This window comes from Lagopus leucura, unplaced genomic scaffold, assembly GCF_019238085.1.
Source record: "Lagopus leucura isolate 7727_CA_CO unplaced genomic scaffold, USGS_WTPT01 Super-Scaffold_100157, whole genome shotgun sequence".
NCBI classification, from domain to species: domain Eukaryota; kingdom Metazoa; phylum Chordata; class Aves; order Galliformes; family Phasianidae; genus Lagopus; species Lagopus leucura.
In genome coordinates this window covers 12662805-12679831 of record NW_024962334.1, presented here as the reverse complement: position 1 = coordinate 12679831, position 17027 = coordinate 12662805, and the positions used below count along the sequence as shown (strand labels likewise).

At 40.8% G+C, this 17027-nt stretch overlaps 1 protein-coding gene across 7 annotated transcripts in view; it reads left to right on the top strand.

The window, feature by feature from the left end:
- Window positions 1-17027, top strand: part of RBMS3 (RNA binding motif single stranded interacting protein 3) — a 698683-nt gene that overhangs the window by 256142 nt on the left and 425514 nt on the right. The window lies entirely within an intron of this gene.

The following is a 17027-nucleotide window of genomic DNA, read 5'->3' as shown; positions in this document are numbered from 1 at the left end:
CTTTCTTTTTTTTTTTCTTTCTTTTCTTTTTCCTTTCCTTTTTTTTTTTTTTTTTTTTTTTTTCTTTTTTTTCTTTTTTTTTTCCCTCTCCAAGGGCTGCTGGCGTCGGCCAAATCCTTTTATTGTTTGGTCTGAACGCTATCGCGACGCAGGGCAGGTAGCATGCTTATTGTGGCATAGGGTGAGGGCTGCTCTAGACAGCATCAGGCATGGAGGGGTTTTTCAGGGGCTCTTCCAGTGATCCGTACAGTCCATTTGGCTCTCAGAGGTGTTTTGCCATCAGAAGAGCTGTCTGTGGAGCTCAAACTTTTAATCAGCTGTGTGAGAGATGCTGTAAGGGCTGGGGAGGATGAGGAGCTGCTGCCTGCAGATCTGGTGGAGTTGGTGGCAGTGGGTTGCGCTGATTTTAGTATCTCATTGCATGGCGAGGGTGAGATGGCCGCACTCTGCTGCGCTAAAAAGGTCTGGAAATAGAGGGCAGCTACTTTCAGAGCGTGTATCCACTCATGGGCTCTTTCTTTTCTGTCTTTCTTCCCAATTTTAAAAATGCCAGTGGATCAGAGAGCAGGCCTGTGTCCTCGACAGGGGCTGAGCAAGGTTGCTGCTACCTGGCCATGAGCTGGTTAATTAAAGCCTCGTTTCCCTAATGTCATAATGTCATTGTGGAGCAGTCTGCTTGCTGAAAAGATTTCCTGAGTGACTGAATGATGGTAATAAAAGAGATCCCTAAAGCTAAAGTTTGCAAACAACATTAGGATAAAAATAAAAAATTATAGTTTAAAAAAAAGACTGCTTGCGAGCATAACCTCACAGTCACAGTTTCAGTCATTAAAACAGCATCCTTTCTGGGGGGAAAAATAATAGCCAGGGCACACAGACATGCCTCTGCCCCTGCTTACACACGTGGTAGATTTAACACATGGGACCTTTGACGTGTGCCTGTGTGAGGTGCCGGGGGGGCTGACTGTGCAGACTCTGAAGCACGTTGGTCTGCTCGCAGCTCTGATGGCGAAGTTATATTGCCCCGTTAATGAAATTACTCTCCCGTTAACATTTATGGCCAGACTGCTGCATGATATAAATTAACTAATTGTCAAAACTGGGAATCGGGCTGGTCTGAGTCGTGATGACACCAAAGCCATTCAAAATGATTACAACCTGTAATTTGTCACAGGGTTACCTCTCATTTATTTTCTCTTTCTTTCGCTGTTTTGTTCAGGTTTTTATATGAAACTTAACCTCTTCTTAATTTTATGATGGAGTGATTTTTCTTGCTTTTTTTTTTCCTTTTTTTTTTTTTTCCCCTCCTTTTTCTTTCAAGGTCGATCCAAATTGCGTTTTACCTTTGTGACCATTTAGTATGTATTGTTGCTGTTGCAGCAGCAGCCCCTCACTAGCTTGCCTGCGATATTGCCCATAGCTTTAACTGTTTGGGGGATTGGGGGACGCAGCCTGATGCTATTCCTCAAAATGTGGCAAGCCAAGGACATGAAACAATTGATGGCGTTTTTTTTTTGAAAGAACAATAGCCTCGAGTATTGGAGGAGAAATATTGGACATTCCATGCCTTTTACTCATGTAGCTTACATTTTGTCAGTCCTTTTTTCCTCTTCTTTTTGCTTTTCTATTTTTAACTTCGTAAAGTAAGCTTTTTAAAGAAATAAACCTCACATTTGAGCTTAAAATAGCTACTTTTTTTTTTTTTCTCTTTTTTTTCTTTCTTTTCTTTTCTTTTTGAACATTAGGTTAAAAACAAGCTATGGTAAGGAAAAGCTAAATTGAATACCCTTTTATAGCTGGTATATAAAATTATCAACCTGGTGAAAGGTCACGTGTGTCTGTCTCTGCACACATCAAACATTTCTGCAAGGACAGGTAACATTGCAAATCAGTGCTACGTTTTGTAAGATGCCAGTTTTCTTGCTCCACGTTAAGTGCATGCGTAAAACCTAAATAATAAACACATACACGCATTCATATATGGAGACACGCGTAGGAGTTTTTCCTCCTCTATAGACCCTGAGAGTTTGGAGCAGCGCAGACAGGCAGCATCTGGATTTTGTTACCTTAAAGCTAGCCATCAGCTTCTGGGACATTTTAAAGCAGTTAGATCCATTGTATGTCTAAAGTTAATATTCGGGTAATCAAATAACATTGTGGCGGAGAGCTCTATCTTTTATCATGCCTGTTTGAACAACTCATATTAATAAACCCCTGCATGACTCCAATTGTACTGTGGACTTCAACTATTTATTTCTTCAAAACTCTCCTTTGTACCAAACATTGTAGGATTCATCTCTTAGGAAAGAATGTCTTCGTGTTCACAGTCATGCGTGCTGGGGGGAATGCATCCATTTGTAATTAAGGATGAGATTCTAGGATTTCTTGTGCCATTTGTGTACAGCTTGTGAAACACTGAGTGGCAGCGTGTTGAAGTTCTGAAATCCCTGCTCCCCAGTGTGTCTGGGTGAAGCGCCGAATTGTGCTGTGCCTGTTTTGTGAAGTTGTCTCAGTTACTCTCTGAGAAGCGCTGCATTACTGTGCACCACATCCTTCTCATGGGGAAGCACAAAGCTGCCCAAAATCTGATTCTACAATCTGTGTTTGTATCTTCCAACCTAGCTAGCACACTGTTATGCTGAAATGGTGTAAATGAATAGCTATATGGCTAATGGGATTATAAATAGGAAGAAATGGATTCCATATGTTTATTTGATTGATTTAAGTTTTTAAAGTGTTTTGCGGCCTTTTCTGCAACATGAAGCACGCACTCTTATTATTCAGTTTACTTGTGCTTCTTAATTAGCAGATGCCACCACTGAAGCTATGACTTCAATTGCAGGTTTAGACAAACTCCTCGTCATGCAAAATGGGGGGGGGGAAGAGGGGGAGAGGAGGCCAGTTTGTGAGACAATTGCAAGGAATTCAATATGTCTCCTAAGAACAAGCACTGAGTTGGAAGAAATATAGAACCTTATTTTTCTTGTTTTGTCGTGACGCTGTCTGACAACTGCAGTTTGGAAGTACAACGTTTAAACTTCTCCAGGCAGATCCTGAGAGTGGGGTCTCTTGTTTGGAGTTTACTTCAAAAGAAACATTTTTTTTGTTTGTTATTCTTGTAAGTTAAAGATAGTCATGCAGTCTCGCTGCAAAGAATATTGCAAGGAGGCTTGAGGAGAACCTACAGCAACTTTGCATTAAATTTTGAGTTGTTAAATACATTTCTTAACTGCATCCTTACTGATGGCGTAACTTCTCAAGAAACTAGCTTACAGCAGTATGTTGTAAATGGTCACGTATAAAATGATAACAAGACCAAATCTTCCATTGAGGTCCAAATGTATTTCCTTAATTTCTTGCTTGCCAAAGCAAATTCTTTTCTTTTTGCCTTTTTGCACAATGAAAAATCAAAACTGAGCAACGTTAATTTTCATGTTATGATGTGAAAAGGGAAAACAAACAAACAAAAAAAAACCCCAAACACCCTAAGCTATCTGAATGTATTTGAAAGAGCCTCTTCGATTTAGTAGATGCAATGTTTTATCTTTGTCCTCTGCAGCTTATGATTAGACCTAGTGCTGAGGAAGCTCACTCAGCAGCCTACAGAAAAACCCTGAATCATTAAGGTAGAAAGGAGAGAGTGTCACAGTTACCTGCAGACAGGAATTGCTTGTTTTATGGTCGCTTTCCCTACTTTTGGGGTAAAAATATGCTTGTTTAGCAACTATTTCTGTGCAGTTTGCTTTCATACATTCTCCAGATATTTCCTATCTGTTAGTCGTGGTTTGGGTTGGGAGTTTAACTCTCACAGTGTTGACTTTGTTGCCCGGTGAGGAGGCTGAAATACCCCCAGCAGGGAGATAGCATCGGCTGTCCCCACAATGTATATTAATCCCAGTACACCTAATGCACACGTGGCTTCTGTCTGTGTTCACAAGTGCAGTTTCCCAACGCCTACTTGAATGTAATCCTTTCTTTGTGGGTGTGAGAAGAGGGCAGCCCGGTCTGCAGGCAGGAGGGGCTGAATGAACGTGGCCATGGCACTGCAGGGACCTGTCTCACCTGAAGAGCAACCAGCTGGGAATGCAAACAGGTGTACCCAGCTACGCTTCAATTCCAGAAAGTCGCTTTGTGAATGCACATTTGGGTGTGTGCGTTTGGATGGAGTCCTCTGTTTTGTTTCGCTTCCTCTTTTCCTTTTTTTAGGGCATTCTTTGGCACACAGGGAGCAGGGACCTCATTCAGCCGCACGCCACCGGGCCGCCTCCCTGCTTGCTCCACCAGCTGCTTTTAGAAAGCGTATTTTTGGAATGGGCACGGAGCTCTCTCCTCTCTTCACCTCATACCTACCAATCCCGTGCTGCTTTGTCGCTCGTGTTTCTGCTTTCAGAGTTCACGGCGTTCCCAGCTCTCAGCCATCTGGTCCCGCAGAAGGCCTTGAAGAGAGCGTTCCAGCTCCGGCGTTGCCTGACAGCCCTCCTCGGGCTGGTGGTGCTCGGGGCCTGGTGTGAAGCAGGGGTCAGGTGTAAGGAGTAATTCATCAACCACACACTGATTTCAGGCTGCATTTCCAACCATCTGCAGCTTGGATTGCCGCCAGAGCTCAAAAGTCTAGTTGGAGCCCATGTGATAGTGCCAGAGTGGAGGCAAACACTTGCAAATAGAGAAGTGCATTTCGAGGAATGAAGTTGATTTGTACTGAGCCCTCATTGGATTCGGCGTGGTGCGGTGTGTTTTCAAGTGTCTCCGAGAGCTGCCTTAAGGGTTCGTGGGTTTGTTGAAGTGCCGTTTAAAAATGTGTTAAGGCTAGGTGTAATTCTGGCAGAAGCATTAATACCCAATCCTAGTGTTTTTGCTAGTTGCTTTAAACAATAAGGAATGTCAAAGGGGTGATGTTCTGAAAGCACAGAAATACATGAACTTGTTCATTTCTTGTTACTGTTTGACACGTGTGAATAAAAATGTTGCTGTGAGGGTCGTGATGATATACATTGAGATAACGTTGTATCTCTTTGTTGGTCTTCCTTTCATGTGGTTTCTCAAAGTAAATTTGTTGAAACACAAAAGGTGGGAAAAGAATGTCCAAATTTTTAGTTTTTTGAGCATTCGTATTCCTGTGTGCCATGCAAGTTTATCTTGCAAGAATATCCATTGCTTCAGTAGGGAAAGATTTAAGTTACAAGCATTTGCCAAATTAGGCTACGTAAATGCTACTGTATCTATTAACACCCAGAGCTGGCTGAAATGTACAATAGTCAATACAAGGCACCCTTCTGAATTACTGACTTGATTTTTTTTAATGCCTGTGGGCCTTCAGAGTTAGCATGGTGTTATATTTGTACTTGAATTCAAATGTCATTGTAAAAATGGTTGGGCTGCTAGCTCCTAAATTTCCGTGAATTAAGAAGTAGATAAGAAAGGACATGTTCCAAGCAGGATGCCCGAGTTCATTTCAGGTCTTGCTATAAGCCTGGGTAGCATTCTCTCTGCAGTAATTTCAAGCAGGGCTTTTTAATTGTTATTATTTCTGGTGTGGGGAAGTAGGTTTGTCACTATCTATACTCCGAACACAGACTTCAAGTTCACTTGCAAACAAGTCCATTCTGGAGTATCCAGGAAGGGAAGCAGATTTTAAAGAATGAGTTGGCTGTTCTTATAAATTTGTTTTGTTTTTCTTGAAGAAAAGTCTTTTAATGTTAGAATTTTATGTAGAGGGAAAAATGGTTGATGTGTCTCCAGAACTTGTTTCCAGTGCTGCATTAAAATTGTGTTTTGTAACAGTCTCATCAGCTACAGCTGTGTGTGATTAAATAGTGTAATATCAAAAGCATGTGTGAATAAGAGCTTTTATGATATAGTTGTTCCATACCAAAGACTGCAGATGGGCAAAGAAGGGAGGCTGAGAGCAGTGATTTGCTCAGATACTGTCAGTGCGTATGTTGTGAGTCTTTGCGTAAGGCTGTTTCGCAATAGCTTTCCCACTCCTATGGGCAATGTTGAGTGTTGGAAGGCAGTTGAGGAATAAACTTTTTACAGGGAGAGCTGCTCTCACTGTGCAGTGCATCATCCTGAGAGCTGTGCGTGCTCATGCAGAATATTTCCGATACGCAGAATGTTACCAATATTTCATGTAGTTGATTAACAGTGATATATCTGAATAGAAATTATAGTTATAGAGTTCCATTCTGCTTCCCTTGAAAAATCAAAGAACTTCAAAGTTGTTCTCAGTAATGCAGAATCAGTCCCACAAAGCACGTTCTGTTCTCCAGGGTGAAAACCAGGACAGCTGAACGTACAGAGTTATGTTGTTGTTGTTGTTTTTTATTTTTTATTTTAAGTACAGATTAGAAAAGAAACAAGAACTGTCAAAGTGGTGCTATGTTGTACAAATGAGTCGGGACATATCTGATGTTCTAATGGTGTTTGGGGCTTTCTTTGGCTTTATTTTTTTAACTTAATATTGTTTATTCTATGTTTATTCTAACTTATATTTTTACAGCAGCTGTTCTTTGTGGTTTTCTGCTCATTCTGTCTTTGCCTCTTTTGCTCTCTCTGCCACGTTGAGATATGATTTATACATAGTGGAAGTCTAATTGAGTCATATGAGATGTCTGACATGGAGCCTGGTGCCTATAATGAACATCAGCAAGTTCTGCGTGAGAGTTACATGGTTACTCCACAAAAAGTAAAGGACAGAGCATAGGGCTTGTTTTGCTTCTATTTGTATGGTTCTTAAGATAAAAATACTGTAAGGCTTGTTGGAAATTTGAAACAAATCAGTTTTTTTTCTCCGTAGGTCTTTCCTGACAATGCAGAGTTTGTAAATGGAGAAGTGAAGCAAAGGTTATTTGCCATATCTTTAGTCCCACGTTGGAAGGTCCAGCTGAATTCCTTTACCATACTGTCTTTTTGATTGCTGCTTTACAGTTAAGGCTAATCTCTTCTTCTAGAGGTTTTTATTAGCTGAGAGACTTTTCAGACCTGACATTGTCAAGTGAGAGAGATTATTTTTCTCATACTTTTGGATGCACATATATTTTTTTTCTTTCTTGTCTTCCTTGTTTGTTTCTGTGCTTGTTTGCTTGTGACAGTAGTGGGAATAAATTTCCACTTATTAAACGTAGCCATTTATTTAAAAAAAAAAAAAAAAAAAAAACAAAAACAACAAAAAAACAACCTAGTAATTTATGCAGATTAAATTGTTTGGACAGATTTTCTATAAGGGCTGATCGTATTGACTTCATTCAGATGCAAATGAATGAAATAAACCACGCAATCTATAGAGATTGTAGTAGGAGCCAGAAGACACATATGATTACATGTTTACGATGTAAAACTCTCTGATGTTTTGTTCCTTGTTGGTGTCTCCTTGACATATGTTTTTATGGATAGTGCCATGTGGTTGGTGTCAATTTATAAGCTGTCATGAAGTGGAAGTGATGTCAGTTCTGTGTAATTCAAAGTTATCCAAGATGGAAAGTCATTGAGCAGATTTGTGCCCCCAGCTTAAATCAAGCTGCAATTTGTTCTTATTTTGTGAGTTGGCATTAATAGATTAAATCCTAAAGGTGCGTTTAAATGTTCTGTTTCACTGCAGGGCACAGGACAGGCTGATGCAGTGCCCATTTAACCTGTTTGCAAGAAGCGCTCTGGTTATCCGAAACAAAACACACTGTTGTTGGGTTGACTTCCTGGCTGAGAAGCTGGTAACGTTTGCTTCAGGTCTCCTGGAGGTTGAGAGGCAAACTGAGGATACAGATGCTGTTGCAGTGAGAGCAGGGGACTGACAATGGACTTAGGGACACAGCTGGCAAAACCTTGTGGTGGTGTGATGTCAAAGAGAGGGAATGGAGGGGACTTCAGCTGGAGGCATTTTGCAAGAGGAAGAGATAAGGGAGCAGGGTGTACCACTACATCACAAAAGGGTCTGAAGACTGGGTATCCATAGTTACAGCAGGAGAGTTAAAATCCAGATTTCAGGGACTCACCTGGTGTAATGTCCTCCTTCTCTTTCAAGAAGAAAGTATCTAGCAGTTCTTAAAGCTGGAATGATGTGTCTGTGTGAATTCCCTGGTGCTCAGAGAACTGCCTTTTTAAAGTTTGCTCTATTTTTCCCCTCTTGTTATAATTTTTCCAACTGAGGGGGGGAGAAGGGGGGGAGTGAGCATTGCAATTCTTAGCCATATAAGGGACTTGTTAGTTTCTTTATGTGGTTGGGAATTGTTTCTTCTTTTGGTCTTCAAAGGCTGTTGCTTTAAAGGGAAGGAGCGGCTTCTTGCTTAGACAAAGGCTGCAGTGCTTATTTCTTCTTTCTTGGATCTCTGACCTTTCATTAGGGGACACGCATATAAATAAATTCAGCTTGTTGATATCGTGCAAGTTGATGGATGCTCTTATAAAGGGAGAAGCATAATGGGAAATGCGGTCCTCTCTCATTTTAGAGTGATGAATTTGGTTGGGTGCCAGTTAGTAAGCACATAACCTTTTCCCTACATCTTTTGCTTCATGGCGGGGGTGTCGGAGCTGTGTTAGTGATCTCTTGTTTCAGCTTTTAACCAACTCTGAAATATTAAAAATGAATTAGGTCACTTGGAGCTCAGCTAATATGTCTGCGATTCAAGAGGATGATTTCCTATTAATGAAGCATAACACACCACTTAAAATACAAAATGCAGGTTTTTGTCAACACACAAACAGCAGGAACATATCACTTGTGAGTCAGAATATTTTATCGTGAAAATGCTATCTACTGAAGGCAAACTAAACAAGATATTTTGCAAAGATGGTGTTATCAGCAGCATTCATTTGGTGTTCGTTCCAGAAAACTGTATCTGCCTTTAAGCCTAATTAGAGCTAAGTTTTTCAGTGTATTTACTTTAAGATCAAAACTGCCGACAAGACTGCTTTTAGTATCAGCTGAGATGTGTCTACACAGCTGTCAATGTTCTGCTTAGCTGATAGACGCAAACCAATAGCCTACCACGTGTAATTGAACTGTATAATATATACTTGTTCTGTGTGCAAATAACAATTCTGAAATTGTTCTGCAAAAAAAAAAAAAAAAGAAAAAAAAAAAAGAGAAAGGAGACTGGCAATGAGATGAGCTATAGGCAGTGTGGTAAGGTAAAGAACAGGACTGGTAGCTCTTGAACAAGTCTCTGCCCGATTTTTGCATTCACGAGAACTTTCCTTTAATGCTGTTCTACACCTGAAAGACATCAGAGGAAAGTCAGAAGCACTGCAGTTTTTTAGATGTTTGACAGAGCATTCAGGATGCCTTGGTCAGCTGAAAGCTTCACCTAGGCTCTATTAAGGTGGTGTTTACTGCGTTAAAGTACTGTTAAACAATCCTTCCTGAAAACGAGCATAATGCAGATGTAGTACTGTGGCCTTTAGCAAAGCAGCTGCAAGCCTGGGAGAGCATCCTGCTCACAGGATTGGTGAGCACTGTTGGCATCCCTATGAGGCTTTTCCCTCCTGAAGAAACATGGGCTGATCCAAACAACCCCAGTCAGAGTGCTTGTTCCATTGGTGCTCTTGCTATGGGTGCTGTCTGGGAACATAAGGTGGTCTAGAAATAGGCCTGGATGATGCATGGGGGCCCCTGGGTGGCAGCACTGGAGATACCTGTTGGTCCCACTCGGCTGTGGCTGCTTTGCCAAGTAGAGGTATGTGAGGCACTGTCTCATCTGAATTTGAGGCTGCTGCTGTAGCTCCCAGCTCTGCAGATGCTTAGGAGAGAGCTACAGGCAGCTGCCCCACCAGAACACACTTGTTATCTGTGTGATTTAGCAGTCTCACCGTCCAGTTTGCTTCTGCTTTATATCTGCCATTTTACAAAATCATTGTAATTGTATAGGGTTGTTCCTGTGCAACGTGTAATTTCCTGTAGTTTGAAAAGCTTTCAGCATAAGATTGTCTAAACTTAATAGCATAAACATTAATTTAGTGTGTTGGATGGGTTATTGGGTGTTTTTAGCATGCATAAGTCTGGCAGTAATTGTGCTGGACAGAAGAAATAAGTTTTGCTTCCTTTGCTTTCTACACTTTTTTGCTTAGATAGTTCCCTGGTGATGGACACGCTCAGTATGCAGTAGTCGCTTCAATTTTCAGAGAGTTGTATAAACATTAACTAATCTTTGCAACCCTTTCTGAGAGGTGCCTTGAACACCTTATTTGCTTGTGTAATTGCTGCATTTGAATAAGGTCCACAGCCTCCATAAGTCTATACCAGATTACTGTGAGGTTTTAGGGTAGAGTTGTGTACCATCCACATCCCCTCTTTTCAGGCAGACTCTGGAGGAGATGAATGTTGTTGCTGCTTTATGAGCAAATACCGTGCTTGAGTGGTGTAATAGCAGAGGCAAAGCTGGGAAAATGGAAAGAAAACATTTGCAGAAGTGACATGTTAATCCCTGGTTATCCAGAAGTGCCGAGTGCCCACAACTCTGACAGATGGAGTGTTCAAAACACTCGAAATCAGACCCAATATTACTCCCAGATGGTGCATCCAGGATTGCAGAGTACTTCTGAAACACACTTACCTGAGGCAAGCAGCTGGGCTGGCCGGGATGGGGATAAGCACACTTCAGCCCTTGTCACCTCCTTGGCAGGAGAGCTGAGGCAGTCACAAAGGATGAGCTGCCTGGAGGAGCAGGTGTAGGAGAAGTTTGTGGTACATGTCCAGTGACGCAAGGGCAGATCAGGGCAGTTGTGGTTCAAGCTGTGCTTGGCCAAGATTCTTCCAGAAAATGTTAGAAGTGTAGTGGGCAGCTGGGCAAGGATGCCAAGGACTGCTATGTCCTCCTACCTAGTAGAGGAAGACTTTCAAACACTGTCTGCTCACAGCCCAAGCCTTTCTGTTCCATGCTATTCCTCTTCTCAGGATATTGAGAAGGATATTGAGAAATGATTGTCATGAAAAAATCAATATCATATAGGGACTGATCTGTGCTTGAATCTTTCAGGACAGTTACTGCGATCTACAGTACCCTTTTAAGTGAATGGCAAAGAAGTTACTTACTGATAGGTGTTAGTCAAACAGTAGTTAGAAGGTGCATGGTCATTATAGTCTATTGGCTTTGGTTTCCTCATTCCATCATCCCCCAACTTTGTGGGACTTGTCAGGTCTTATTTTAAGTTTCCTGTTGTCATTTTTTTGTTTCCTTTTTTCTTCTATTTTGGCTTGTGACATTATCATATGTGCTTCCCTCATGCATGTGTTGAAAGTAGTTGCTTTCTAAAAAATATATACAGCTTTGACTTCAAGGTATGTTGTGGATGGAAGAGAAATGGATGATATTCCTGATGCTGATAACTTCTTGTTTCCTAAAGGCCTTCTTTTTAAATAATTATGAGAAAACACTATAAACAAGGGTGGATTATTGGTGTTTTTAAAGCAGAACAAGGAACTTTGCCAGTGGCCACAAAGACGTAGATTGTGATTTTATAATCTGTGTTGAGGGATGAAATATGACTGCCATGCTCCAACAACAGCCTGTGAAATAGGCTGCATTTATGCTTCATCTCTCCTTTTCTTTAGAAAGGGAATAAATTAATAGTTGTTTTTTATTTCTCAATCTTTGGTGGGTGACTTCCTTTCTGTGCCAGTCAGCTATTCTGGGGTAGGCATACGTGACTTTAATTTGCTTCCATCTCCTTCCTGTTCTCATTTATTCTCAGAAGAAATTGTCAGGTAAGTTAGTGCCTTCTTTTTAATTCGCTTCAGTGGTGAAGAGGCAATCTGATGCTTAGAAGGCAAGGGAAGACCCAAAGAGGCTGAGGCATCAGGTGTGAGCACCAAAAGCATGAAATGAATGGAAGGCAAGTCAGCAGTCACTCTTCTATCATTTGTCCATTTTTTTTGCATTAGAAAATCTGCCTCTTCACCATTTTATTTCATTTTTTTTCCCTTCCTTTCCTGTTTATTCTTCTCATCCTCTTAAGATCTCTTCTGGTCTCTTCCTTTCAGCCAGAGCTTATGCGTATGTTGTGGTGCTTGTTCCACTGATGGAACATCACATTTTTTTATTTATTTTTTTTTTAAGAATAAGTATTCTAGTGGTGTTTCCTAAGCTGGTCTTACTCTTCCCTTTTTTATTGTTTTTGATGTTGTTTTATTCTTTGTAGGCTACCTCTGACTGTGCAGTTCTGCTGTGCTGAGCTGCATACAAACATAGGGTAAGAGCTAGTCCGTGCCTGCAAGAGTTGATGAGCAATGTAAATAAGGTGGGCTCACAAAGCAGAGAGAAATGAATTGCCTGGTATGGGGCTGTGGTGCAGAGCAGGGCCAGGTGGTAGATGGTAACAAGCATCTAGTGTTTACCTGCATACCGTGTGCTGCTCTACCACCTTGGGAATGAGTCATTCAACCCTCCCAGTTCATGCTCTATTTTTTCATTCTATTTCCTAATAGAGTTGTGATTGCACGTGTTTACTTCAAAAGTGCTTTTATGCTCCTTCTCTGGGCTTCCATCCCTCTATTGCTGTTGTTTGGTGGGCAGCCTGCTCTGTTTTGCTGCCTGGCAGATTTTAGGTGCTGGCAGCACAGCAGGGGAAAGGCAGAGTGGTTCTCTAGAGGTCCTGCCAGCATTTCAAAAACACAGCCCCGGCTGCTACTGCTGGCTGGCTTCATGGGGAATGAAATGGAGCTGGACAAAAGAGCAAAGTGGCCAAGGTCATTGAGACAGCAAGCCTCTTCCCAGCAGGGAGGGCTCCAGAAATATATCCTAACATGCAATGGCTGGGGGCTCACACTCGATCAGGCTCAGAGTGGGTGTTTTCACCTCCCATTTCACCAGGGCTGCAGCATTGCAGGGAGCTATGTCTCACACAACTGCTCAGTGCTTTTAACAAGCAAATATTGTGCGGGGGAAAAGGATGCATGTGTCTTGCACTTCAGCAAGTTGGCTGCTGATAAATGGTAGGCTGAAATTTCAAAGGGGCAATGCTCTGTACAGTAGCTTGGGGCCTCAGAGTCAGAAGTGCTGGTCACCTGCAGCTCCTATTAACTTCAACTAGAACCGTATGTACTTCGCACTTTTGAAGACCAGGAGCTCCTTAGGGTTTAAAAGCTGACTTTTTTTTTTTAATAGCAGTTACAAGCTGACAGAAATCTTCTGTCACTTTTACTGTATTTTTCTTAGGGGAAAAGAAGGGAGTTGGAAGACCAGGGGAAGAATTTATTTATTTTTTTAACAACACAGATACAATAAATTTCAAAAGCAAATACCTCTGTTTCCTACAAGCTATGCTTCATACTGTTGGTAGCATAACATTAATGATTTAATTGTCTGTATTATTTGTCTCTTGCTGCTCAGATTAGATAACAAGGATGGACATCATATAGTGTTTGGAATACAAGAGCTGTCAGAAGACGATCATTTGCTTAGACAAGAAAAAAAGGTGACAGACACTTCTCTAGTAGGCGGAGGTTTTTTTGTTAATGAAACATGCATTGTGAAAAATACTCACTTCTTTGGTCTCACAGTTTTATTAAGCGGCAGGGATTCAGTATTCCTAGAGGTAGATTAGTTTAAAAGGATCTAAATTTTCAGTATGTGTGTTTGTATGTGTACTCATTTTTATCTCTCTAGAGATATCTCTTTAGACTGCGAGGAAAATCTTGAGCATCTAACCCAGATACACCAAAAGACAGCAAGCTCTGCATTTTATTTATTTGTCTTCTAAAAAGCTTATGAGATTTCAGCCAGCGTCACCAGGGCTCCCAATGCCCAGAGCATCTTAGATTGCCCAGTTGACTACAATGAAATAAATGAGCAGAGTGTTGCCAAATGGTTGATGCCAACTAGCTTTATCTTCACATTGTTTTGTTGGGAAGTTGAAGAGAGGGCAGTGAGCACCATTCCAGCTCCTCTTCATTTCTTTTGGACATGGGAGCTGCAATTTCTAGCTCTCCAAGGTTATTTCTAGACCTCCAGTCATGTCTGCAATGCTGTCCATCTCCTCAATGTGGAAAAGCTGATGTGGATGCTGGGGTGCAAAGTGTCTTCATAGCCAGAAAGGCAGAAGGTGCCTTGCCCTGCATGGAAGACTTCAGAGAAGGCACCTTGGGAAATGCAAATGGTTTTTTTCCAGAAGCCCAAAGGCCCCAAAACATCCCCTTACACCTTCTATCACTGTAATTTTTGGCAACTCTTCACCCAGCCGCCTTCTAACATGGCAGGTCTGACTTTCCCTTCTTACCTCTACACATTTCTCTGGTTCCAGTAATGTGAACATTCGAGGGGAAACAAAGGGAATCAGGTCTTCTGAACAAAGATCTGGTCAGTGCATGTACCAGTGCCTCTCAATTGTGTAGATCTTACTCCTTGAATCTGTAGGCTGAGTTTTGGTTTTTTTTTTTTTTTTTTTTTTTGTTTGTTTGTTTGGTTTTTTTTTGCTTTTTTAGCACTAAGCTGATGATCTTAATTTTTTTTATTGCACCTGTGTTTTGATATTCTGGGTTTGTTTTATATTGCTACTGTGTTCCGCTGTATCTGTTCCTTACTCATAGCATTAATGGTGGGAGTATGAGAAGTAGACATCTTTCCTTTTTGAGAGTAAGAAACAGTGCCTGATTTGTTTGTGGTATTAATTTTTTCTTCATTGGTGGTGTCAGAAGGGGCACACTGGGGCAAACAGTGCTGGTGTTGGGAAGCTGCTAGGTGGTAGGGTACGCTTTCTCTCCCTGGGCCCCACCTTGGAGCCCTTTCGCTGAAGAGTAGCCTGTGAGGAACCACTGAAATTCACATTCGCAAGGAGGGATTAGTTAGCAGGAAAAGACTACCAGAATTTGGCCTTTAGGAAAGAAATCTCACTTTCTGAGTGTATTACAAACAATAGAGAGTTAAGAGATGAAAAACTGCCACTACGTGGGAAAATAATACTGTTTCAATTTAAGCTTTGGTTTAGTAAGTTTTCCTGGAAAGGAACTTGTTCCTGAGGGCTTTTTATCTGTTTTCTTTTCTCTCTCTCTTAGAGTTTTATTCTGCTGCCCATCACCACAGTATCTGAATGTTTTCTGTATAAAGATTGATAGCAACTTTAAAGTCCCCCAGGAACCCTGCAGTCTGTAGCACATCTTTCTTTATGGGAGGAACAAATATTTTGGCCCAACTTTTCTAATAAAGTACTAGTTTTGTTTAATTTGTCATTATGATTGTAACATATAAATTTAAATTATTGTTTTAGGAGTTGTTATTAAACATTTGTCTTTCTTTTTATGATTTTCCTGAGGTAACAAAAAACACCATTGTTAACGATCAAATACATTACTGTTAAGATGTGTTTTTGTAAACATCACATCAAGCAGATAAAGGACAAGTTATCATATATCTAATGTTTCAGACGTTTCATTTATTTATTTATTTATTGTTCAATGTTATCTAGATTGTTTCAAATGTGTTCAAATTATATTTACACTTCTACAGGTGATGGATACCAGCTCTGTATCAGCTCATAAGAACTGTTAGATGCAGTATTTTATCTTATAAAAGGATTAAAGTAGATGTTAAAATCAGTAGATGGGAATAAATTCTTAAAAACTAGCAAGCTTACAATGGGGGGATTTACTGGCTGGTTTGGATATTCAGTTCTAAATCATTTCAGTATTAATCTTGTGTGGCTAATCTATCTATCCAGCTATGTAATCTGCCTGTTTAAACAAGGTACCTAGCTCTTCCCAAATAATTTCCAAGAGAAATAAAAATAAGCACTGTTTTCTCTTTCTTTCAGTCCACCAGAGAAATACCTTGATGAGTATGTCCTTAATTTATATGTGTGGGTTTCTCTCTTGGGTGTGAACAGTACGAAATTTATGAAGAAACTCAAATTGTGGCATTGAGTCCTGCGGTTATTTCAGAAGATAATTGTTCTCATAGTCCTTTCTTTGTTGTTGTTATTCTTTTTTAAACGCTCACTCCAGAGAGTGAGCTCCAGATGTTAGGGCAGCTCTTTCCTACTGCCAGCATTTGGAGTTCCTCCCATGAGTTTCAGTGAACATGGATGCTTCTGGTGACATATGCTGGTGGTAGCCAGAGAGAGGTAAACCACTGAATATTAAGGCAAGGATTTCAACTAGACTGTGCATTTAGTGGGCAATTTGTGGAGAAGGAGGAATACTAATAGGTTTCTGCAGAAAAGAGGAGAGGAGGGAACGTAATTTTCCAATAAGGAGGGTTTTTAATTTTTTTCCCCCTCAATGGATTGCTAATAATTCGGTAGAAGAGGTGCCTGACTTCTTGAAGACTCTTCTAAAACTTCAAACCAATCTCCTTTCCTCAGGTGTGAAATCAAGTATATTTGTGGTTTTACTACTGGATGTTTCCCAACCAGTGGCTGTGTTACAGTGGGAATGGAGGAACCCTTATTTTATGGAGAGAGGTGTGGCTGAAGAAGTTGTGGAAGCCTCTACCCTCCAGTTAAAGAACTCCTGCTACCTCCTCAAGTGTCTTATCCAGTGTGCTAATAACTTTGTAGCTGGGAAGGGAAGACAGTATTTTTGTGTTTCTTCTTTTGTACTTCATGGAGCACCTGTTATCCCTGCCCCTATGAAGACGCTTCCATATGAACAGAATGGATGGAGGTGAAGGAGCACAGTCAACTGAGCAGCGACAGCTCCATCTGAAATATCTTTACTTATTCTTTTTTTACAATACTCTTCTTTCTACAGCTGCTGCTTTAACTTCACATAGTCTTCAAAGGCGTTAAATGTGTTATCACGTGTTTCTGTCAGTTTTCACCCATGAGTTCAAGCAGTCAGACTGTACGTTCTTGTTTCAAAAGGCAGCTGTGCAGCTGTATCTTGCCTTTTACTATTCAGTGCCTGTTGGAATTGGTGGGAGCTACAGAGTGTGTGATATTTTTGGTAATCAGGCCATTAAAGTATATTTTGGTTATAAATAATCATGAGCTAATTAGGTTTTAAAACAATAACGATTCACAAATGAAGTGTATCTTTCTTGTCTCTCGCTAGTAGAGATATTGGGTCAACTTGGATGAATTCCTCCCTGGCTTGGATGGCCTGC